The sequence below is a fragment of the Cetorhinus maximus genome, chromosome 20, assembly GCF_964194155.1.
Source record: "Cetorhinus maximus chromosome 20, sCetMax3.hap1.1, whole genome shotgun sequence".
Taxonomy (NCBI): domain Eukaryota; kingdom Metazoa; phylum Chordata; class Chondrichthyes; order Lamniformes; family Cetorhinidae; genus Cetorhinus; species Cetorhinus maximus.
In genome coordinates this window covers 80,761,834-80,786,516 of record NC_135898.1, presented here as the reverse complement: position 1 = coordinate 80,786,516, position 24,683 = coordinate 80,761,834, and positions in this window count along the sequence as shown.

The following is a 24,683-nucleotide window of genomic DNA, read 5'->3' as shown; positions in this document are numbered from 1 at the left end:
CAACCACTTGTTGTGTGAAAAAGTTTTTTCTCACGTCACATTTGCTCCTTTTACAAATCACTTTAAATCTGTGCCCTTTCATTCTTGATCCTTTATGAGTGGGAACAGTTTCTCCCCTAACTACTCTGTCCAGCCCCCTCATGATTTTGAACATCTGTATCAAATCTCCTCTTAGTTTTCTTCTCTCCAAGGAGAACAGTCCCAATTTATCCTCATAGCTGAAGTTTCTCATCCCTGGAACCATTATTTTAAGCCTCTTCTGCACTGTCTCCAATGTGTTCACATCCTTCTCATAATGTGACAACCAGAACTGTACACAATGTTCCAGCTGAGGTCTAATGAATGTCTTATATAAATTCAGTATAACCTCCCTGCTCTTGTACTCTGTGCCCCTATTAATAAAGCCCAGGATACTATATGCTTTATTAACTGCTCTCTCCACATGTCCTGCCACCTTCAATGATCTATGTACATATACACCAAGGTCTTTCTGCTCCTGCACCCCCTTCAAAATTTTACCTCTTATTTTATATTGTCTGTCCATGTTCTTCCTACCAAAATGCATCACCTCACACTTCTCCGCATTGAACTTCATCTGCCACCTATCTGCCCACTCCACCAACTAGTCTATGTCCTTTTGAAGTTCTACACCATCCTTCTCACAGTTCACAACACTCCCAAGTTTCGTATATCTGCAAGCTTTGAAATTGTCCCCTGCACACCAAGATCTAGGTCATTAATATATATCAGGAAAAGCAAGGGTTCCAAGACCGACCCCTGGGGAACTCCACTACAAACCTCCCTCCAGCCTGAAAAATATCCATTGACCATTATGCTGGAGATTCAGCTCTGAATTCCGGGCTAACATCCAGTAAGATGCTCATGTTCGGTGGATGTGGGCGACCCCCTGCGTATCTCCCCCCCCCCCCCCGCCACCCTGCCCACTCTATGGGATGTGGGGGTCTATAAAACCCACTCCAAGTCCTGTTCCCCTATCACACCTTGTGTTCACTGACCTACATTAGCTCCTGGACTGACTATGCCTCAAATGTAAAATTTTCACCCTTGTTTTCAATCTCTCCATGGCCTCCCCCCTCCCTATCTCTATAAGCTCCTCCAGCCCCCAACCATCCGAAGTATTTGCAATCCTCCAATTCTGGCCTCTTAAGCATCCCCAATCTTTCCACCTTCATCTGCCTGGGGCCTAAGATCTGGAATTCCCTCCACCTCTCTACCTCAGTTTCCCTCTTTAAGACGCACCTATCTCTTTGACCAAGCTTTTGTTCATCCACTCTAATATCTCAAATTTGGCCCAAGTTGGTGTTATAGGACTCATTAAATTTTCAGGACTAATCCATCCATTCGTTGTTTTTGGTGGTGATAGGCTATAAAAGATGAATTCAAATTGTGAATTCACATTGTCAGACTGTCAATCAGCCTCTGAATCCTTTACCCTATTCTCTCCAAATGAAGAGTGCGAAGAAGATGTAAAAAGCAACAGGTCTTCAGGAAGCCACAGCATAGCCTCCTTAGATTACTGAGACTGGCAGGAAATGAAGTAGATAAGAGCTGTCTGTTACGTTTTGACAGACATCCCTCATGTATCCTGATTACAATTGATTGAATGATAGAGTCTAAATATTCCCTGGGGAGTCTGAATCCAACAATCATTTTGTTATTTGTTGGTGTGTTGGAGCTTACAGAAGCTGATAGATTCTGTTTGGAAAGTAGGCAGTGCAGCTGTAACTCAGGCTGGGAACCTCAGAGGAACCATAGATTCTGCCCATGTCCTGTTGTTTCATGTAAACATCCCAACACCCAAATTAGTGAGAATTGTGTCATCTTAAGTACCACCTGCTCCTGTCTTACGTTTTACACTTTTCATTCATATTGTTGTTTCCCACTGAGTGATGTCTAATGATTTGTTCTAAACCTGACAGTTCCTGCTGTTCAGAGACCACCTAGCAAGTGGTGCAATTTTTATCGTAACAACCGAACTGGAGGAGGCCTTTCAGCCCTTCCAGCTCGTTCTGCCATTCAGTCAGATCATGGCTGACCTACACCTGAACTCCATGTATTCACTTTGCTTCTGTAATCCTTAACCCCCTTACCCAACAAAAATCTATCAAGCTCGGTTTTGAAATGTTCAATTGACCCCCCAGTGTCAACAGATTTTTTTGTTGGGGGGGGAAGGTTCCAGATTTCCACTCCACTTTGTGTGAGGAATTGATTCCTGACATTGCCCCTGAATGGCCTGGCTGAGATTTTAAGGCTCTTCCCCCTTGTTCTGGGCTCCCCCCACCAGAGGAAATAGTTTCTCTCCATCGACCCTCTCGAATCCTTTAATCATCATTAACACCTCAATCAGATCACCCCTTAATCTTCTAAACTCAAGGGAATAGAAGCCTTGCCTATGAAATCCGTCTTCATAATTTAACTGTTTTAGACCTGCTATCATTCTGCTAAACCTTCACTGCAGCCTTTCCAAGGCTCATATACCCATCCAGCTGGGTAGTTCATGAGGAATCTCCTATTCTATAACATCGGTGACAGTCAAGGGGGCATGATGTAATAATTGGAATGGCTGTAGTCTGATTTTTAATTTCCCTGGCAGCGTTAGCCATCACCCCAAGGGAATGGCTCCTATAGCCCTTACACTAATTGTTACATGAGCCCACACTTGGCTTGTCAACTGGGTGTCATTTTAAACTCCCTGGGGCAGCACAGGCACAGGACAGGTGAGCTGGCCTCAATGTCTAATGGGATTCAAAATTCAGCCAGGATTTCTATCAGACACATGGATTTCAGTTGAGGCTGTGATGGGACCGTGATGACCCATAACAGTGATTGGCTTTGACTCACTTCTCCTTAGAGTAGAGAAGGTTAGGGGGACAGTTAATTGTGGTGCTCAAAATCATGTGGAGTTTTGATAGAGTAAATAAGGAGAAACTGTTTCCAGTGGCAGGAGGGTCAGTAACCAGAGGGACACAGACTTAAGCTGATTGGCAATAGAACCAGGGAGGGAGATGAGGAATCATTTTTTTAATACAGCGAGTTGTTGTGATCTGGAACGTGCTGCCTGAAAGGGTGGTGGAAGCAGATTCAATAGGAACTTTCAAAAGAGAATTGGATAAATAAGTGAAGGGAAAACATTTACAGAGCTATAGGGATTGTCTTATGAGGAAAAGTTGTACAGATTGGGCTTGTTTCCACTGGAGTTTAGAAGAGTGAGGGGTGATTTGATTGAAGTTTACAAGATCCTGAATGGCCTTGACAAGGTGGACGTGGAAAGGATGTTTCCCCCTTGTGGGTGAGTCCAGAACTAGGGGGCACTGTTTTAAAATTAGGGGTCGCCCTTTTAGGACAGTGATGAGGAGAATTTTTTTCACTCAGAGAGTTGTGCGGCTTTGGAACTCTCTGCCTCAGAAGGAGGTGGTGGTGGGGTCACTGAATATTTTTAAGGCGGAGGTAGATAGATTATTGTTAGGCAAGGGAATCAAAGGTTATCAGGGTTAGATGGAAATGTGGAAATTGAAACACAAGAATATCAGCCATGATCTTATTGAAGGGCAGAGCAGGTTCGAGGGGCTGAATGGTCTATTCCTGTTCCTATTTCGCATGTTCATAAAGAGCAGGAGAGTGGGATTAGTTAATCTGCCAAATAGCTAGCAGGGGCACGATGGGCCAAACCATCTCCTTATTCGGCAGTGATATTACTGCAGCCTTTGTTTCTCCAATAATTACTCAGGCTCCTCCCCAACCCGATGCTCAGCACCAAAAAATGTAAATAATTAAAATGTAATAAAAACAGATAGAACATTACTGCTGTTGAAAGGTCATGACAAAAATGACCTGATTGAACTGTACCAGCAATAACACCAAGAGAGCCTCTCCCGGGACAGGAATGTGTTCCAAACACGTGTTGTTTTAATGAAAGCTTCGGAGAGTTCATCGCTTTGGGTAACAATATCTGGACATTAATCCACCTGCTTTGCTGAATGATCCTGGGTTCTCCCCGAACTCAATTTACATCATCTCAGCACTTCCAAGATCACAGGAAGTTTCATTGCAGCCCACTCCTTGATACAGGAATAGTAACATCAGAGCACTGATCACCTGAGTCCTTCCCCATTTATAGGGCTAATTCTCCAAGAGAGAAAGGAAGGGAAGAGAGATGGAAACAAAGGAAGAAGGTACATTTCCAAAACGTCTTTCATGGGGTCAGGGCATTCCAAAGAGCTTTCCAGCCAATGTTTTGTTTGAAGTGTAGTCAGTCACTGTTATAATGCAACAGCCAATATGCGCAAAGCAAGATCCCACAAACAGCATGAGCAGATTTAGTGATGTTTCAATGATGTTGGTTGAGGGGTCGATATTGCTGTTCTTCAAAATAGTGTCGGCAGGATCTTTTACATCTGGGAGGGCACACATCTCATCCAAAGGGCATAGGGGTGTCCCTTCATTCAAGAGTTAATACCCCTTTATTTAAGGAGTTAGTCCCCCCATTCAAATGTTGGGTAAAGAAATGCTTTCCAAATCTCTGACGTTTTCACATTGTTACACATTCTGGCCTATATTTCAGCAGAATTTATATTTCATGTTTCAGCAGAATAGACTTTTTTTCAGAACCAATTTACGCTTCTTGGTCTATAAATTTTTCCAAGCAAAGATGCTGTTTAGTATGAATACATTGGTTATGCTGGTATAGAAATGCAGACGGGCAGAAAGTGCCAGCAATCTCTCAAAATCTCCCACATTTCCCTATTTCCTGGTTGCTGCAGGCTGCTCAGGGGGTGACTGGGAGCGGAAGAAGGGAGCAGAGTACCAACGCAGAGGGCCCAGGCTGATAGCAGACAGAGTGGAAAATCCGTGCTCAATTCTTGCACCTTAGAGAGAAGTATCCGTTATATTAAATTTTGAAAGATCTCTATCCAACGCCAAAGTCAGAAATTCCTCCAAAATGGAAACTAGAACAAAAAGTCATGTAAAGTATTAACACAAAAAGAGAGAGAGAAGAAAAAGTTGAACGAGAAAGAAGGTGGGAGAAAGAGGAAAAGAGACAAAAGAGGAGGAGTGGATTTCCAACTCCATTCCTAAATCCAGGGTAACCATCCCCCCCACCCCCACCCCCCAACTAGACATCACGACATTGATAATGTTAATTCCATTTAATATTGGTTAGAAACTTTTGGTGAAGTTTGGGCTAATGTTTCACAAATTGCTGCATCGATGTCACCCTCTGACATTCTTCAGAGTTCACACAGCTCCCGGGATGTGTCAGATTGTTTAGTTTATAACAACACCGTCCTCATATGCTCAGTGTTAAACCCTGGAAAAGGAATTAACTTTGCGTGTATCATAAAGTAAATATCAGTATATCATTAGCTAATAGTGGGATGGAGTCAGTGGCAGTGAAAGGTAATTAACCTCATTGATTAATGACTATTTAATGGAATGGAAATGCAGCCAGCCTGCGGTTTCCATTCTGAAATAGAATTCTCCTGACTGGCTTAAGAAAATTCCCAATTCGTTACTCAGACCTTGTCTGAAGCCTGAATCCAAAGCTCTTAATAAATTCCAAACTCAACCTTAAACAGCTCAATTCAAACCGAGGAAGCTGGGAGTTAAGGCTTCATTTCCAGTCTCTGAAACTCAGTCTGTAATAATCACCCCCCGTCTCTGAACTTAGGAACAAGGAGGAGGTCATTTAAGCCCTTCCAGTCTCTTCTGCCATTCACTGAGATCATGGCTGACATGACAGGTAACTCCATGCACCCGCCTTTGCCCCTTACCTCTTAATATCTTTGGATAAAAAAAATCTATTAATCTCAGAATTAAAATTAACAATTGATCTAAGCTATCATCAATTGCTGTTTGTGAAAGAGAGTACCAAACTTCTCCCACCGTGTCTGTGTGCACACGTGTGTGTGTGTGCGCGCGCGTGTGTGTGTGCACGTGTGTGTGTGTGCACATGTGTGTGCGTACGTACATGTGTGTGTTTGTGCACGTGTGTGTATGCACGTGTGTGTGCGTACGTGTGTGTGTGTGTTTGTGTGCGTGTGTGTGTGTGCATGTGTGTGTGCATACGTGCGTGTGTGTGTTTGTGTGCGTGTGTGTGTGTGCATGTGTGTGTGCATACGTGCGTGTGTGTGTTTGTGTGAAGTGTTTCCTACTTTCACTCCTGGAAGCTCTGGCTCAAATTTTTAGACTCTGCCCCCCAATCCTAGGCTCTCCAACAAGCAGAATTAATCTCTCTTTCTATCTGCCTGGTCCCCATGATAGCTTGAAAACTCGAATCAAACCACCCTTTAAACCTGGAAACTCCAGGGGTACAAGCCTAGTTTGTATAATCTCACTTTGTAATTTAACCCTTGGAGTCCAGGTATCATCCTGGTAAATCTACGCTGTACTCCCTCTAAGACCAGTATGTTCTTCCTAATGTGTGGGGCCCAGATCTGTTCACACTAACTCCAGGTGTGGTCTAACCAGGGCTTTGTGTAGCTGATGCGTGACTCTTACCCTCTTGGATTCTCGTCCTCTATGTATAAAGACCAGCATTTCATCAGCCTTTTGATTATTTTCTGTATCGCTTCAGAACATGTTAATGCCCTGTGGATCTGGATCCCAAGTCTCTTTGAACACCCACTATTTCCAGATTTTCACCATTTAGAAAGTCTCCTGTTCTATCCTTTTTAGTTCCAAAGTGGATGATCTCACATTTGCCTAAATTGAAATCCATTTGCCACTGTTCTTTCCATTTCTTAATCTATTAATATCTCTTTGTAATTTTATGCTTCCATCTACACTGGTTACAATGCCATCTATCTTTGTCTCATTGGAAAATTTGGATATGGGGCTTTCTATCCCATTATTGAAGTTATTAATAAATATAGTGAATAGCTGACGCCCCAACACAGATCCTTGCCTGACACCACTAGTCAAATCCTGCCAATGAGAGTACTGCCCATTATCCCTACCTTCTGTCTCCTGTTGCTCAGTCAATTTCCTAACCAGGTCAATCATTTGCCTTCAATTCCATGAGTTTCAACTTTAGCCAAAAGTCTCTCATATGGAACTTTATTAGATGCCTTCTGAAAGTCAATTTAAATAACATCCACAAACATTCCCCTGTCCTTTCTTTAGCCACCTCCTCAAAAACTTCAATCAGGGTTATCAGGGGTGATCTACCCTTTACAAACCCATGCTGGCTCTCCCTGATCAGTTGAATATTTTCAAAGTCTTCAATCATCCTATCCTTATAGACTCTAGCAATTTCCCGACATCAGATGTTAGGCTAACTGATTTCTAATTCTCTGATACCTCTCTAAAGTCTTTTTAAAATATTGGAGCAACATGCACTGTTTCCCCACCCAAAGGGAAGATTCCAAAATGGAGGGAATTTTGAATGTTTATGGTTAGAGTATCTGTAATGTTCTCACCAACTTCCTTTAAAGTCCTGGGATGGAACCCACCTGGTCCAGGGGGCTGGTCGCTCTTTCATGCTATTAATTTTTCTGTTACTGTCATCTTGTTATCCCTCATTCAATAATAGTTTCCTTAGGATGTCTGGCATGTGGACATCTTCCAATGCTGTAAATACTCTCCCTTGCTCAACCTGTGATCATTCCCAGTCTCTGTTGCTCTCTCTGTAATGACTCCCAATCTGTTACTCTCTTTGTGATCACTCTCAGTCTCTGATACTCTCTCTGTAATCACTCAGAGTCTCTGTTACTCTTGCTGTAACCACTCCCCTTTCTGTTACTCTCACTGTGCTCACTCTCAGTTTCTGTTACTCTCTCTGTGACCACTCCCAGGGCAGAATCATCCCAGATTTGCACTAAGTGCGGTAGTGAGCGTATAAAACGACATTTTACCCACCAGCTGAGATGGTGGTTTTCACGCCGTATCATCCCAAACCCACAACATTATTCATGCATTCCCGGGATACACGCTGTTTCCATGGCGAGCGGGCTCTGATTCGCCTGCCACACTGTCACCTCGCCACCTCATCACGCCTGGCACCACATTTAAAGTACAGCCGCACCCGCGCTTCCAGCCCAGGACCGCAGCAAAGAAGACATGGCCCCGAAAGGCAAGAAGACTGCAGCCCTCGAGGTCCTTATGGACACTGTGGAGGCCGCTGTGATATCCTCTACCTCTGTTCTGGCCGCATTACCACTCCGGCTTGGTAGGCGATGGCAGTGGTGATCAGTGCCAATGCTGCACAGAAGAGGCTGGCCATCCAATACCGATAGAGGGTGAATGGTCTCATCCATACAGCCAGGGTAAGGCAACCATCTCATCATTCTAAACTCACACACTCAAGCCCATCACACATTCACTGGCATCTCACTCACTGGCAGCTCAAGGGACATCACCACCCATTCTCACACACATACACTCACATCTCCATCTGGCCTCATCTCCTCTGGAGACTGCCTCCTCAGCCCTCACCATCTTGAGGCCACTTGCACAGATCAACATGTGCCCCCACACACACACACACACCCTGGGATACCCTCCTTCCCCTGTACAGCCTTCATCCTGTAGCCTTTTCCCTTGCCTGAGGCCACTTCTCCCCCTGCCCCAAGCAAGCCCTATCCCTGCAGACATTGAAAAGCCACCTCCGCCTTACGGCTGGTCTGGTAGGTAGAGACCTGCCCGTGAGCCCCCCTAAAAGTGATGTGGTGCTGCCTGTGAAGCTTGGCGCTGATGACTGCGAGTGCTGCCCAAAGCAAGGTTGGTAAACAAACCTCGAAGTCCTGAGCAAAGTGCAGCCCGCCAGGTACATGTCGCCTATGTGCTATTGTGAAACAATCGGTGTTTTCCCACCGACGTGGGCAGACGATCCAGTGGGGGAATGATTGTGGTGGGCTGGCCTAATAATGATATGCTGATATATTACAATGAGGTTCCTGATGTCTGAGGAGTGCTGCCCGCCATTGGTGGGCTGAGTGGATAATTGCAAACTCATTTCACGCCGTTGTGAAACCATTCCCACCAGCATTTATTGCCCATCCCTAACTGCCCTTAAGAAGAGGTGGTGAGCTGCCTTCTCGAACCGCTGCAGTCCATTTGGTGTGGGTACGCCCGGGGTGTAACTACACCACCTGGTCGTGTAGCTGAAGGTGTATTGTGCACTTGCACCACCCAACATGCCAGAGAGTAACAGAAACTGGGAGTGATAACAGAGAGTAAAAGAGACTAAGAGTGATCACAGAGAGAGTAACAGAGCCACACCATCGAACACACCCCATGCCGGAGGGTACAGAAATTCCTGGCCCCAGTCTCTGTTACTCTCCCTGTGATCACTCCGACTCTCTGTTACTCTCACTGTAATCACTTCTAGTTTCTGTTATTCTCTCTGTAATCAATCCGAGTCTCTGTTACTTTTTCTGAGTCACTCCAAGTTGCCGTTACTCTTTCTGTGATCATTCCCAGTCTTTGTTACTCCCCCTGTAAACACTCAAAATCTCTGTTACTCTCTCTGTGATCACTCCAAGGCACTGTTATTCTCTCTATGATCACTCCGAGTCTCTGTTATTCTCTTTGTGATCACTCCAAGGCTCCGTTACTCTCTCTGTGATCGCTCCCAGTCTCTTACTCTCTCTGAAAATTCTGGTCTCTGTCACTCTCTCTGTGATCACTCCCAGTCTCTGTTCCTCTCTCTGAGATCATTCTCAGTCGCTGTTACTCTCTCTGTGATCACTCCCAATCTTTGTTACTCTCCCTGTGAGCACTCCCAGCTCTGTTACTCTCTCTGAGATCACTCCAAGATGCTGTTACTCTCTCTGTGATCACTCCTAGTCATTGTTTCTCCCTCTGTAAACATTCGCAATCTCTGTTACTCTCTCTTCAAACACTCACAGTCTCTGTTACTCTCTCTGTGATCACCCCAATTCTCTGTTACTCTCTCCATGATCACTCTCACTCTCTGTTACTTTCCATGTAATCACTTCCAGTTTCTGTTAATCCCTCTGTGATCAACACAAGTCTCTGTTACTCTCTCTGTGAACATTCTGGTCCCTGTCACTCTCTTTGTAATCACTTATAATCCCTGTTACTCACTCTGTGATCACTCTCAGTCTCTGTTACTTTCTATGTAATCACTTAGTTTCTGTTATTCTCTCTGTGATCACTCCGAGTCCCTGTTAGTCTTTTGTAATCAATCCGAGTCTCTGTTACTCTCACTGTGAACATTCTGGTCCCTGTCACTCTCTTTATAATCACTCCTAGCTTCTGTTATTCTCTTTATAATCACTCCGAGACTCTGCTATTCTCTTTTTGATCACTCCGAGGCTCTGTTACTCTCTCTGTGATCACTCCAAGGCTCTGTTACTCTCTCGGTGATCACTCCAAGGCTCCGTTACTCTCTCTGAGATCACTCCCAGTCTCTGATCCTCTCTCTGTGAACATTCTGATCTCTGTCACTCTCTCTGTAATCACGCCCAGTTTCTCTTACTCTCTCTCTGATCACACACAGTCTCTGTTACTCTCTTTGTAATCACTCCCAGGCTCTGGTACTTTCTCTGAGATCACTCCAAGTCTCTGTTGTTCTCTCTGTGATCACTCAAAGTCTCTGCTATTTTCTCTGTGATCACGTCCACTCTCTGTTACTCTCTCGGTGATCACTCTCAGTCTCTGTTACTTTTTATGTAATCACTCCTAATTTCAGCTGTTCTCTCTGTGATCAATCCAAGTCTCTTTACCTCCTCTGTAATCACCCTCAGTCCGTTACTTTCTATGTAATCACTCCTAGTTTCTGTTATTCTCTCTGTGATCATTCCCAGGCTCTGTTACTTTCTCTACAGTCACTCTGAGTCTCAGTTAGTCTCTCTGTGATTACTCCAAGTCTCTGTTACTCAATCTGTGAGCACTCACATTCTCTGTTACTTGCTATGGAATCATTCAGTTTCTGTTATTCTCTCTGTGATCACTCCGAGTCTCTGTTACTCACATTGTAATCACTCTGAGCCTCTGGTACACTCTGTGTGATCACTCTGAGTTGTGTTACTCTCTATGTAATTACTTCAATCTCTGTTGCACTCTCTGTGATCACTCAAAGTCTCTATTACTCTCTCGGAGATCGCTGTCAGTCTCTGTTACTTTCTATGTAATCACTCCTAATTTCTGTTATTCTCTCTGTGATCACTCCCAGGCTCTGTTGCTTTCTCTATAGTCACCCCGAGTCTCTGCTAGTCTCTATATGATCACCCCGAGTCTCTGTTAGTCAATCTGTGATCACTCGCATTCTTTGTTACTTGCTCTGTGATCACTCCCACTCTCTGTTACTCTCTCTGTGATCACTCCCAGTCTCTGTTACTCTCTCTGTGATCACTCCGTGCCTCTGTTACTCTCTCTGTGAACATTCTGATCTCTGTCACTCTCTCTGTAATCACTCCCAGGTTCTGTTACGCTCTCTGTTTCACTCTGAATCTCTGGTACACTCTGTGTGATCGCTCTGAGTTGTGTTACTCTCTCTTACTTCAATCTCTGTTGCTCTCCCTGTGATCACTCTTAGTCTCTCTTACCCTCCGTGATGACACTCAGTCTCTGTTGCTCTCTCTATGCTCACTCTATCTCTGCTACTCTCTCTGTCATCACTCCCAGCCTCTGCTACTCTCTCTGTGATCACTCCTAGTCTCTGCTACTCTCTCCATGATCACTCCCAGTCTCTGCTACTCTCTCTGTCATCACTCCGAATCTCTGTTACTCTCTCTGTGATCACTCACAGTCTCTGTTACTCATTCCGTGATCACTCCATGTCTCTATTACTCTCTCTGTGAACATTCTGGTCTCTGTTACTCTCTCTGTAATCACTCCCAGGCTCTGTTACCCTCTCTGTACTCACTCTGAGCCTCTGGTACTCTCTGTGTGATCACTCTGAGTTGTGTTACTCTCTCTGTAATTATTTCAATCTCTGGTAGTCTCTCTGTGATCACTCTTAGTCTCTCTTACTCTCTGTGATCATACCCAGTCTCTGTTACTCTCTCCATGTTCACTCCGTGTCTCTGTTACTCCCCCTGAAATCACTCTCAGTCTCTGTTACACTCTCTGTCATCATTCCAAGTCCCTGTTACTCTCTCTCTCTGATAACTTTCAATCTCTGTCATTCTCTCTGTGATCACTTCCAGGCTGTGTTACTTTCTCTGTCAACTATCCCAGTCTCTGTTACTCACTCTGCAATCACTCTTACTCTCTGTTGCTCTCTGTGATCACTCCGACTCTATGTTACTCTCTCTCTGATCACTCTGGGCCTCTGGAACTTTCTGTGTGATCACTGCAAGCCTCTGTTACTCTCCCTGGAATCACTTGCCATCTCTGTTACTCTCTCTGTGATCACTTCCAGGCTCTGTTACTCTCTCTGAACACTCTGAGTCTCTATCACTCTCTGAGATCACTTTCAATCTTTGAACTCTCTCTATGAACATGCTGAGTCTCTGTTACTCACTCTGTGATCGCTGCCAGGCTCTGTTACTCTCTGTGATCACTCTGAGTCTCTGTTACAATCTGTGTAATCACTCTCAGTCTCTGTTACTTTCTATGTAATCACACCCAACCTTGGCTACTTTTTATGTAATTACTCCCAGTCTCTGTTACTCTCTCTCCCTGATCATTCCGAGTTTCTGTTATCTCACTGTAATCACTCTGATTCTCTGCTGCTCTCTCTGTGATCACTCCCACTCTCTGTTACTCTCTCTTTGATCACTCCCAGTCTCTGTTACTCTCTCTGTGATCACTCCGTGCCTCTGTTACTCTCTCTGTGAACATTCTGATCTCTGTCACTCTCTCTGTAATCACTCCCAGGTTCTGTTACGCTCTCTGTTTCACTCTGAATCTCTGGTACACTCTGTGTGATCGCTCTGAGTTGTGTTACTCTCTCTTACTTCAATCTCTGTTGCTCTCCCTGTGATCACTCTTAGTCTCTCTTACCCTCTGTGATGACACTCAGTCTCTGTTGCTCTCTCTATGCTCACTCTATCTCTGTTGCTGTCTCTGTGATCACTCCCAGTCTCTGTTAATCTCTCTGTGATCACTCCGTGCCTCTGTTACTCTCTCTGTGATCACTCCCAGTCTCTGTTACTCTCTCTGTGATCACTCCGTGCCTCTGTTACTCTCTGTGAACATTCTGGTCTCTGTCACTCTCTCTGTAATCACTCCCAGGTTCTGTTATGCTCTCTGTGATCACTCTGAATCTCTGGTACACTCTGTGTGATCGCTCTGAGTTGTGTTACTCTCTCTTACTTCAATCTCTGTTGATCTCTCTGTGATCACTCTTAGTCTCTCTTACCCTCCGTGATCACACTCAGTCTCTGTTGCTCTCTCTATGTTCACTCTGTATCTCTGTTGCTCTCTCTGTGATCAGTCCGAGTCATGTTACTCTCCCTGAAATCACTCTCAGTCTTTGTTGCACACTCTGTCATCACTTTCAGCATCTGTTACTCTCTCTGTCATCACTTCCAGACTCTGTTACCTTCTCTGCAAACACTCCCAGCCCCTGTTATTCACTCTCTGATCACTCTAAGTCCCTGTTACTCTCTGTGACCACTCCGAGTTCCTGTTACTCTCTCTCTGATCACAAGTCTCTTTCACTCTCACAGTGATCACTTTCAGTCTCTGTTATTCACCTGTGATCTCTTCCAAGCTCTGTTACTTTCTCTGTGATCACTCCACATCTTGTTATTCTCTCTGTCATCTCTCCCAGTCTCTGCTACTCTCTCTGTCATCACTCCCAACCTCTGCTACTCTCTCTGTGATCACTCCCAGTTTCTGCTACACTCTCTGTCATCACTCCAAGTCCCTGTTACTCTCTCTCCGATAACTTTCAATCTCTGTTATTCTCTCTATGATCACTTCCAGGCTGTGTTACTTTCTCTGTTTACTCTCCCAGTCTCTGCTACTCACTCTGCGATCACTCTCAGTCTCTATTAATCTCTGTGATCACTCCGAGTCTATGTTAGTCTCTCTGTGATCACTCTGAGTCCCTGTTACTCTCTCTGCTATCACTCTCAGTCTCTGTTACTCTGAGATCACTCCCAATCTTTGTTACTCTCTCTGTGAATATGCCGAGTCTCTGTTACTCTCTCTGTGATCACTCCCAGTCTCTCTTACTCTCTCTTTGATCACTCTGGGCCTCTGTTACTCTCACTGTAATCACTCCCAGTCTCTGCTATACTCTCTGTTATCACTCCCACTCTCTGTTACTCTCTATGTCATCGCTCCCAGTCTCTGTTTGTCTCACTGTAATCACTCCCACTGTGTGTTACTCTCTCTGTGATCACTCCCAGTCTATGTTACTCTCACTATGGTCATCCAGTGTCTCTGTTGCTCTCTCTATGAACATTCTGGTCTCTGTCGCTCTCTCTGTAATCACTCCCAGCCTCTGTGAATCGCTCTGTGATCACTCTGAGCCTCTGGAACTCTGTGTGATGACTCCGAGTTCTGTTACTCTCTCTGTAATTACTTCAAACTTTGGTACTCTCTCTGTGATCACTTTTAGCCTCTCCTACTCTCTCTGATCACACCATCTCTGTTACGGTCTCTGTGATCACTTTCAGGCTATGTTACTCTCTGTGATCACTCTGAATCTATGTTACTCTCTCACTCTGATCACTCAGGGTCTCTGTTACTCTCTCTGTGATCACTCTCAGCATCTGTTACTCTCTCTGTTATCACTCTCAGTCTCTGTCACTCTCTCTGTAATCACTCCCAACCTCTGTTACTTTCTATGTAATCAATCCCAGGCTCTGTTATTCCCTCTGTAATAAATCACAGGCTCTGTTACTCTCTCTGTGATCACTCCAGGCTGTGTTACTTTCTCTGTGACTTTACTCTCCCAGTCTCTGTTACTCACTCCGCGATCACTCTCAATCTCTGTTAATTTCTGTGACCATTCCGAGTCTATGTTAGTCTCTCTGTGATCAGTCTGAGTCCCTGTTACTCTCTCTGCTATCACTCTCAGTCCCTGTTACTCTCTGAGATCACTCTTAATCTTTGTTACTTTCTCTGTGAACATGCTGAGTCTCTGTTACTTTCTCTGTGATCACTCCGAGTCTCTGTTACACTCTCTGTGATCACTCACAGTCTCTGTTACTCTCTCTTTGATCACTCTGGGCCTCTGTTACTCTCATTGTAATCACTCCCAGTCTCTGCTACACTCTCTGTTATCACTCCAAGTCTCTGTTTGTCTCTCTGTGATCACTCCCAGTCTCTGTTACTTTCTCTGTGAAAACTTCCAATCTCTGTTACTCTCACTGTAATCACTCCCAGTCTCTGTTACTCTCTTTATGATCACTCTGTGTCTCTGTTGCTCTCTCTGTGAACATTCTGGTCTCTGTCACTCTCTCTGTAATCACTCCCAGCCTCTGTTAATCTCTCTGCGATCACTGAACCCCTGGAACTCTGTGTGATCACTTCGAGTTGTGTTACTCTCTGTGATCATTTTTAGTCTCTCCTACTCTCTATGATCACACTGTCTCTGTTACTCTCCCAAGAATCACTCACCGTCTTTGTTATGCTCTCTGTGATCACTCTGAGTCTCTGTTACTCTCTGTGATCACTCCGAGTCTATGTTACTCTCTCTCTGATCACTTAGTGTCTCTGTTATTCTCTCTGTGATCACTCTCAGCCTTTGTTACTCCCTGTGTTATCACTCTCAGTCTCTGTTACTCTCTGTGATCACTCAGAGTCTCTGTTACTTACTCTGTAATCACTCCAACTCTCTGCTACTTTCTCTGTAAACACTCCCAGTCTCTGTTATTCTCTTTGTGATGACTCCGAGTTTCTGTTACTCTCTCTCTCTGATCGCTTTGAGTCTCTGTTGCTTTCTCTGTGATCACTCCAAGTTGTGTTAGAATCCCTGTTATCACTTCCAGGCTTTGTTACTCTGTCTGTTATCACTCTCAATTTTTGCTACTCTCTGTGATCATGATGGGTCTCTGTTACTTACTCTGTGATCGCTCTCAGTCTCTGTTACTTACTCTGTGATCACTCTCAGTCTCTGTTACTTACTCTGTGATCGCTCTCAGTCTCTGTTACTTACTCTGTGATCGCTCTCAGTCTCTGTTACTTACTCTGTGATCGCTCTCAGTCTCTGTTACTTACTCTGTGATCGCTCTCAGTCTCTGTTACTTACTCTGTGATCGCTCTCAGTCTCTGTTACTTACTCTGTGATCGCTCTCAGTCTCTGTTACTTACTCTGTGATCGCTCTCAGTCTCTGTTACTCTCTCTGTGATCACTCTCAGTCTCTGTTACTCTCTCTGTGATCACTCTTAGTCTCTGTTACTCTCTCTGTGATCACTCTCAGTCTCTGTTACTCTCTCTGTGATCACTCTCAGTCTCTGTTACTCTCTCTGTGATCACTCTCAGTCTCTGTTACTCTCTCTGTGATCACTCTCAGTCTCTGTTACTCTCTCTGTGATCACTCTCAGTCTCTGTTACTCTCTCTGTGATCACTCTCAGTCTCTGTTACTCTCTCTGTAATCACTCCCGCTCTCCGCTACTTTCTCTGTAAACATTCCCGGTCTCTGTTATTCTCTCTGTGATGACTCTGAGTCTCTGTTACATTCTTTGAAATCAATACCAACCTCTGTTATTCCCACTGTAATAAATCACAAGCTCTGTTACTCTCCCTGTGGTCAATTTCAGTCTCTGTCACTCTCTCTGTGATCACTCCAAGTCTCTATTACTCTCACTGTAATCACTCTGAGCCTCTGGTACTGTCTGTGTGATCACTCTGAGTTGTGTTACTCTCTCTGTAATTACTTCAGTCTCTGTTGCTCTCTCTGTGATCAATTAAAGTCTCTGTTACTCACTCTGTGATCACTCACAGTCCGTTACTTTCTCTGTAATCACTCCTAATTTCTGTCATTCTCTCTGTGATCACTCCCAGGCTCTGTTACTCTCACTGTAATCACTCCCAGTCTCTGTTACCCTCTCTGTGATCACTCCCAGTCTCTGTTACTCTCTCTGTGATCACTCCCTGTCTCTGTTACTCTCATTGTAATCATTCCCACTCTCTGTCACTCTCTCTGTTATCACTGTCAATCTCTGTTACTCTCTCTGCGATCACTCTCAGGCTCTGTTACACTCTCTGTGATCACTCCCAGTCTCTGTTACTATCTTTGCAATCAATGCCAGTCTCTGTTATTCCCTCCGTAATAAATCACAGGCTCTGTTACTCTCTCTGTGGTCAATTTCAGCCTCTGCTATTCTCTCTGTGACCACTCTGAGTTTCTGTTACTTTCTCTGTGATCAGTTAGAGTCTCAGCTACTCTCACTGTAATCACTCCCAATCTCTGTTACTCTCTCTCTCTCTCTGATCACTCCGAGTCTCTGTTACTCTCAGTGTAATCACTTTTAGTCTCCCCTACTCTCTCTGATCACACTGTCTCTGTTGCTCTCTCTGTGATCACTTCCCAGCTCTGTTACTCTCTGTGATCACTCAGAGTCTCTGTTACTTACTCTGTAATCACTCCCACTCTCTGCTACTTTCTCTGTAAACACTCCCAGTCTCTGTTATTCTCTTTGTGATGACTCCGAGTCTCTGTTACTCTCTCTCTCTGATCACTCTGAGTCTCTGTTGCTTTCTCTGTGATCACTCCAAGTTGTGTTACAATCTCTGTTATCACTTCCAGGCTTTGTTACTCTCTCTGTGATCACTCAATTTTTGTTACTCTCTCTGTCTTCATGTTGAGTCCCTGTTACTTACTCTGTGATCACGCTCAGTCTCTGTTACTCTCTCTGTAATCACTCCCACTCTCTGCTCCTTTCTCTGTAAACACTCCCAGTCTCTGTTGTTCCCGCTGTGATGACTCTGAGTCTCTGTTATTTTCTTTGCAATCAATACCAACCTCTGTTATTCCCGCTGTAATAAATCACAGGCTCTGTTACTCTCTCTGTGGTCAATTTCAGTCTTTGTCACTCTCTCTGTGATCACTCCGAGTCTCTATTACTCTCACTGTATTCACTCTGAGCCTCTGGTACACTCTGTGTGATCACTCTGAGTTGTGTTACTCTCTCTCTCTCTGTGATCACTCCCACTCTCTGTTACTCTCTCTTTTATCACGCTCAGTCTCTGTTACACTTTCTGTGATCACTCCCAGGCTCTGTTACTCTCTCTGTGATCACTCCCAGGCTCTGTTACTCTCTCTGTTATCACTCCCAGTGTCAGTTACTCTCTCTGCAATCACTCCCAACCTCTGTTACTCTCGCTGTAATCACTCCCAGTCTCTGTTACTCTCGCTGTAATCACTCCCAGTCTCTGTTACTCTCGCTGTAATCACTCCCAGTCTCTGTTACTCTCGCTGTAATCACTCCCAGTCTCTGTTACTCTCGCTGTAATCACTCCCAGTCTCTGTTACTCTCGCTGTAATCACTCTCAGGCTCTTTCACTCAGCCAGTAAATGCTCTCATCGGTAAGGATGCCAGGGTTTCTGATACACTGTGGTTGTTCCTTGTACATTATTTTTTAACGTGATGAGCCTTGGATTTTTTATTTAAGCAGCTGTAAGTTAAATTTTGCTGCCATTGTTGGTTTATGCAATGGGATTCCTCTGTCCATAGTTTAAATAAATGTTAAACCTTTTCCAGGGCCCCAGTGCCAGCTCTCAGTCTTGTCCACCCTTGATGGTTTCATTCCTTCCCTCTCTCTGAATCTCCATCCAGCTCTACACACCTCCCAGGTTTCTCCGCTCCTCCGCTTCCGGCATTTTGTGAAGACCAAATTTAATTGATCCACCATTGTTGGCTGTGCCTTCCGCTGTTTAGGGCCTAAACTCTGGAATTCCCTCCATAACCCCACGACCTTTCTCGCCTCCTTTAAGACATTATATAAACCAAACTCTTTTTGATCACCTGATCACCAGATGCTCCCCATGGAACACAGTGTCAACATTTATTTGATATTCCTGTGAAATGCCAGAGGACATTTGACCATGTTAAAGGTGCTGTATAAAGACAAGATCTTGCTGCTCTCAGTGAGGAAATAGAGTAACATCCACAGCTGGAGAGAGGGGGGATCCCACAGGCTGATGGACACCGCACCAGGAGATCACAACTCAGGCACCACAGCAGCAGCAAGAGGCCCGGACACTACCAACATTCCCCACTAAACATCTATCAGCTTCACATCAACTGCTGATGACCAGGGGAAAGTGGGGCTGAGCAAAGAGATACAAACTGAGGGACTGTGCCTTTTGTCTGAGTCAAGCATCTCCACTGTTGGAAGTTCACAGGGGTGAATTAATGTATCCCTGTCGACCTTATTGTTTAGAGGCTCTTACGCTGGGATCAGACAGATGAGTGCAGCTCCCACAGCTCTCAAGAAGCTTGATACCATCCAGGACAAAGCAGCCCTGTTTGATTGGTGCCACATCCACAAACATTCACTCCCTCCACCACCGACGCACAGTAGCAGCAGCGTGTAACATCGACAAGATGCATTGCAGGAATTCACCAAGGCTCCTTAGACAGCACCTTCAAAACCCATGACCTCTACCATCCAGAAGGACAAGGGCAGCAGATACATGGGAACATTGGGCATTGCTGGCCAGGCAAACATTTATTGCCCATCCCTAATTGCCCTTGAGAAGGTGGTGGTGAGCCGCCTTCTTGAACCACTGCAGTCAATGTGGTGTAGGTACTCCCACAGTGCTGTTAGGGAGGGAGTTCCAGGATTTTGACCCAGCGACAGTGAAGGAACGGCGATATATTTTCAAGTCAGGATGGTGAGTGACTTTGAGGGGAACTTGCAGGTGGTGGTGCTCCCATCTATCTGCCTCCCTTGTCCTTCTAGATAGTAGTGGTCATGGGTTTGGAAGGTGCTGTCTAAGGAGCCTTGGTGAGTTTCTGCAATGCATCTTGTAGATGGTACACACTGCTGCTACTGTGCGTCGGTGGTGGAGTGAATGAATATTTGTGGATTGGGTGACAATCAAGCGGGCTGCTTTGTCCTGGACAGTGTCAAGCTTCTTGAGTGTTGTTGGAGCTGCAGGCAAGTGGGGAGTATTCCATCACATTCCTGGCTTGTACCTTGTAGATGGTGAACAGGCTTTGGGGAGTCAGGAGGTGAGTTACTCGTTGCAAGATTCCTAGCCTCTGACCTGTTCTTGTAGCCTCAGTATTTATATGGCTGGACCAGTTGAGTTTCTGGTCAATGGTAACCTCTAGGATGTTGATAGTGGGGGATTCAGTGATGGTAATGCCATTAAATGTCATAGGGCGATGGTTGGATTCTCTCTTGTTGGAGATGGTCATTGCCTGACACTTGTGTGGCGCGAATGTTACTTGTCACTTGTCAGCCCAAGCCTGGATATTGTCCAGATATTGCTGCATTTGGACATGGGCTGCTTCAGTATCTGAGGAGTTACAAATGGTGTTGAACACTGGGCAATCAGCAGCAAACATCCCCACTTCTGACCTTATGATGGAAGGAAAGGTACAAAAGATTCTAAATCCATCTCTGGTTGGAACTGGTGATCCTGCAAGTTAAAAAACACTTGTCAATGTTTAGCATTCTTCCTTGCTTCATTTAAAGCTTCTTGAAGGTGCCAGCTGTAGCTAGAGCACAACATCCACCTCGGAATCAGAAAGTGATGAGGTCAAATTCCACTGCGGAGACCCAAGCACAAAATTCCACCAAATACAGCTAGTACAGAACTGAGGGAGTGCAGCACTGTCAGAGGGTCAGTATTGATGGAGTGCTGCACTATAGAGAGTCAGTACTGAGGGAGTGCTGCACTATAGAGGGTCAGTACTGAGGGAGTGCAGCACTGTCAGAGGGTCAGTACTGAGGGCGTGCTGCACTGTCAGAGGGTCAGTACTGAGGGAGTGCAGCACCGTCAGAGGGTCAGTACTGAAAGAGCGCTGCACTGTCAGAGGGTCAGTACTGAGGGAGCACTGCACTACCAGAGGGTCAGTACTGAGGGAGTGCTGCACTACCAGAGTACTGAAGGAGTACTGTACTGTCAGAGGGTCAGTACTGAGGGAGTGCAGCACTGTCAGAGGGTCAGTACTGAGGGAGTGCTGCACTGTCAGAGGGTCAGTACTGAGGGAGTGCAGCACTGTCAGAGGGTCAGTACTGAGGGAGTGCTGCACTGTCAGAGGGTCAGTACTGAGGGAGTGCTGCACTACCAGAGTACTGAAGGAGTACTGCACTGTCGGAGGGTCAGTGCTGAGGGAGTGCAGCACTGTCAGAGGGTCAGTATTGATGGAGTGCTGCACTGTCAGAGGGTCAGTACTGAGGGAGTGCTGCAATGTCAGAGGGTTAGCACTGAGGGAGTGCTGCACTGTCAGAGGATCGGTACTGAGGGAGTGCAGCACCATCAGAGGGTCAGTACTGAAAGAGCGCTGCACTGTCAGAGGGTCAGTACTGAGGGAGTGCAGCACTGTCAGAGGGTCAGTACTGAGGGAGCACTGCACTGCCAGAGGGTCAGTACTGAGGGAGTGCTGCACTACCAGAGTACTGAAGGAGTACTGCACTGTCGGAGCGTCAGTACTGAGGGAGTGCTGCACTGCCAGAGGGTCAGTACTGAAGGAGTGCTGCACCGTCAGAGGGTCAATACTGAGGGAGTGTTGTACTGTCAAAGGGTCATGATTGAATTAGTGCTGCTCTGTTGGAGGATAAGAACAGAGGGAGTGCTGCACTGTCAGAGGGTCAGTACTTGAGAGAATGCTGCACTGTCTGTTGGTCAGTACTGAGGGAGTTCTGCGCTGTCAGAGGGTCAGTGCCGAGGGAATGCTGCAGTGTTAGGGGGTCAGTGCTGAGGGAGTGCTGCACTGTCACAGTCAGTAATGAGGGAATGCTGCACTGTCGGAGAGTCAGTACTGAGGGAGTGTTGCAATGTCGGGGGGTCAGTACTGAGGCAAAGCTGTACTGTCGGGGGTCAGTACCTAGGGAGTGCTGTATTGTCAGCGGGTCAGTGCTGTGGGAGTGCTGCACTGTCTGTTTATCAGCACCGAGGGAGTGCTGCGCTGTTAGAGGGTCAGTATTGAGGGAGTGCTGCCCTGTCAGAGGGTCAGTGCTGAGGGAGTGCTGCACTGTTAGAGGGCCAGTGCTGAGGGAGTGCTGGACTGTCTGTTTATCAGTACTCAGGGAATGCTGCCCTGTCAGACTTGCCATCTTTCAGATGAGGCATTAAATCAGGGACTCCAAGCAATTCTGGAAGAGCAATAGAATGGGCCATTCAATAGTTAGGGGAATACACACATTTTTTCTGTGGCCGCTGACATGAATCCCGGATGTTGTGTTTCCTCCCTGGTGCCAGGGTCAAGGATGTTACTGAGTAGCTGCAGGGCACCCCAAGGGACAGGGTGAACAGCCAACAGTCATGGTCCACATTGGTACCCATGACATAGGTAGGAAGAGGGATGTGGTCCTGCAGTCAGAATTGGGGTTCTAGGTAGCTAGTTAACAAGCAGGACCTCAAAAGTAGTAATCTCCGGATTACTCCCAGTCTCCCACGTATGCGAGTACAGAAATAGGAGGATATGACAGGTGACTGTGTGGCTGGAAAGATGGTACAAGAGGGAGGAACACTGGGACTGGCTCTGGGGGATATGGGGCCTGTACAAGGCAGGTGGGTTGCACCTAAACAGAGCCGGGACTGAGTGCCTTGTTTATCTGTTAGTGCTACTGGGGAGGGTTTAAACTTTCTTGGCGGGGGGTGGGGGCAAGTTAGTGGGAGTGGCAACCAGGAGGTAATACTGGAGAGGGATACCCAGGTACATTGTGAGAGTCAGATAGCACTAAAATCGAGAATATTAAGTTAAAACATGGGGTCAGAGTAAGGGAGAAAGTAATAGAGTTTAAATCAAGGTTACTGGGCACATATGTGAATGCACGGAGTGTGGTAAATAAGATTGATGAGTTAAAGGCACAGATTGCCAGGTGGAATTATGAAATTGTAGCTATAACAGAGACCTGGCTCAACGAAGGGCAGGACTGGGTGTTGGATATTCCTAGATACAAGCTGTTCAGGAAAAATAAGAGGGGTGGTAGTATTAAGGAGAACATTGCCATGCTGATGAGAGAATATCCCAGAGGGTTTGAGGACAGGATCAATTAGAACCAAAGAGCAAGAAAGGTGCAATTATGTTGCTTGGCGTAGTCCATAGGCCACCAACTAGTGGGAAGGATGGAGAGTGGGAAGGAAAAATCTGCAAGGAAATTACAGAGAGCTGCAAAAGTTATAAAGTAGTTATAATGGGGATCTTTAATAATCCAGATATAGGCTGGGATAGCAGTAGTGTAAAGGGCAGGGAAGAGCAAGAGTTCCTAGAGTGTGTTCAGGAGAATCTTCTACAGCAGTATGTGTCCAGTCCAACGAGAAAGCATACAATAAAAGAAAACTACTGTGGGTGCTGGAAATCTGAAATAAAACAGAAAGTGCTGTTAAAAACTCAGCAGATGTGGCAGCATCTGTGGAGAAAGAAACAGGGTTAACATTTTGAGTTGAATATAACTTCTTCGAAACTGTGCTAGCCTTAATTTTTCAATCTACCTTAAACTCAGGGATGTTCCCAGCAAGCTAGACAATTGCAAACGTTACACCCTTGTTCAAAAAGGATGTGAGGATAAGCCCAGCAACCACAAGTCAGTCAATTTAACCTCGGTGGTGGGGAATCTTTTCGAAATGATAATTTGGGACAAAATGAATAACCAATTTGGGACATTTAGGTTAATTTTTAAGGAAACCAGCATAGATTTGTTAAAGGCAAATTGTGTGTAACTAACTTACTTGAGCATTCTGAAGGGGTAACAGCGAGGTTTGATGAGGGTAGTGCTGTTGATGTGGTATACATGGACTTCTAAAAGATGTTTGATAAAGTTCCACACAACAAACTTGTGGGCAAGGTTATAGTTCATGAACTAAATGTGGCAGTAGCGACATGACTATGGAATTGGTTAAGCGACGGGAAACAGAGAGTAATGGTTAATGTTTTTCAGATTGGAGGAAGGTTTGTAATGGAGTTCCCCAACAGTACGTGTTGGGCCCCTGCTCTTCCTGATGTATATTAATGATTCAGGCCTTGGTGTACAGGGCACAGTTCCAAAATTTGTGGATGATACAAAACTTGGAAACATTGTGAACTGTGAGGAGGCTAGTGTAGAACTTCAAAAGGACGTAAGCAATTTGGTAGAACGGGCAGGCAGGTCACAGATGAAATTTAATGCAGAGAAATGTGAAGTGATTCATTTTGAACACAGAGGGACAATATAATATAAAGGTTACAATTCTAAAAGGGATGCAGGAGCAGAGGGACCTAGGTGTATACGCACATAAATCATTGAAGGTGGCAGGACAGGTTGAGAGAGCGGTTAATAAAGCATACTGTATCCTATGCTTTATTAATAGGGGCATAGTGTACAAATCAAGGAAGTTATGTTAAACCTGTACAAAACACTGGTTTGCCCTCATCTGGAGTATTGTGTCCAGTTCTGGGCAGCGCACTATAGGAAGGATGTGAAGGCGTTAGAGAGGATGCAGGAAAGATTCACGAGAATGGTTCTAGAGATGAAGAACTTCAGTTACGTGGAGATATTGGAGAAGTCTTCCTTGAAGAAGAGAAGGTTGAGAGGGGATTTGATAGAGGTATTCAAAAACATGAGGGGTCTGGGCAGAGTAGATGGAGAGCAACTGCTCCCATTGGTGGAAGGATCGAGAGCCAGAGGGCACAGATT